This window comes from Gavialis gangeticus, unplaced genomic scaffold, assembly GCF_001723915.1.
Source record: "Gavialis gangeticus isolate Ggan-Ray unplaced genomic scaffold, GavGan_comp1, whole genome shotgun sequence".
In the NCBI taxonomy this organism is placed as follows: Eukaryota; Metazoa; Chordata; order Crocodylia; family Gavialidae; genus Gavialis; species Gavialis gangeticus.
Window position 1 is genome coordinate 8,506,158 of NW_017729003.1, and position 1,441 is coordinate 8,507,598.

A 1,441-nucleotide genomic window follows, 5' to 3' on the forward strand; every position below is an offset into this window, starting at 1 on the left:
AAATGGATATGAGACATAAGTTGAAGGTAGTCCAGGCTGAGGTGTCTTTTTTTTTTTCAGGCACCAGAAGAGAATTACTTTAGCTGCCCCCTGATGCTTGTCAGTACATCATCAGTTGTAGCATGCTTCCGCAGGCTTGTTCACTTGAGGAAAGTTACTGAGAAGTAAGCTAGGTGCAGATTTACAGTGCAATAAGTGCTGTGTGCTAACTTCCCATATGTATATTCATAGTGCACAGTAAGTGCAGAGTGGGGTCCTCCACTTGGCAGTACTCTAATGGTGCAGGCACTTAATTGCTACAGAGTTTTGTTTTTTTTTCCTTGAATTTTGCTTAGTAGTAAAGAGTGGAAACAACTCTTGTAAGCCATCTCTGTAGGTGCTATTGCAGTAGTTAGCCAGTAGATGGCAGGAAAGTCTGTCTGCACTGAGGAAATGGCTATTCTGTCATGAAATTGAACAGAGACATGAATGCATGATATGTGGGAAAGTTACTGTGTAGAACGTATGAAGTTGCTACACATTTCTCAAGGGATAACTTGCTGTAGATTTGAGTGCCTTGCTGTGTTGTAAGGTCGTGTTTCAAGTATTTGCTATACTTTTACTATTTGGCAAATACCGTGTGTCTGCTCTTATTCGTATGCGGGGAAGTTAGTGTGCTGTCAATTCACACCATATATTATTTAGCAGTAATTTGATTCTAATGACAAGCTCTGGGTATCATGGGGCCACTGCCTACCTAATCTGAAAGCTGAAACTCAGCAACTCTCCCAGGCCATAATGTGTTCTCAGGGTGGATGCATCAATTCTAGTTAAGAAATGGCAGTATTTCTTAACTAGAAATACTGTTGCAGGACGCGTTGGGGAAATTTGGTTGTCACACCAGACGACAAACCTAACATGTTTAACGATTTCTTTGCCTCTGTCTTCCTAAGTAGGGACCAGAACAGCCACCTCCCTGCTGGGCCCCCCTTGGGCCCTGGGGGGAGGCACACCTGGGCCAAGGGTTAGCGAGGATTTAGTTAGGGAGCTTCTGGAGGGGCTGGACATTTTCAAGTCAGCCGGTCCGGATGATCTCCACGCTAGAGTTCTAAAGGAACTGGCTGAGGTCATTGCAAGTCCCGTGGCACAGCTTTACGAGCACTCGTGGTGCTCTGGAGAGGTACCGGAGGACTGGAAGAGGGCCAACGTGGTTCCCATCTTCAAAAAAGGGAAGAAGGAGGACCCGGGAAACTATAGGCCAGTTAGTCTTACCTCGATCCTAGGCAAGCTGTTTGAGAAAATTATTCTGGCACACATCCAGGAGGGGCCAGCAGGGGACTGCATGCTTAGGGGCAACCAACACAGGTTCATCAGTGGCAGGTCCTGTAAGACCAACCTGGTGGCCTTTTACGATCAGATCACCAGATCATTAGATGCAGGGGTAGGAGTGGACATAGTCTTC

At 46.2% G+C, this 1,441-nt stretch overlaps 1 protein-coding gene across 1 annotated transcript in view; it reads left to right on the forward strand.

Moving 5' to 3' along the window:
- ECD (ecdysoneless cell cycle regulator) overlaps window positions 1-1,441 on the forward strand; it is a 22,146-nt gene that overhangs the window by 8,255 nt on the left and 12,450 nt on the right. The gene's annotated exons all lie outside the window — the stretch shown is intronic.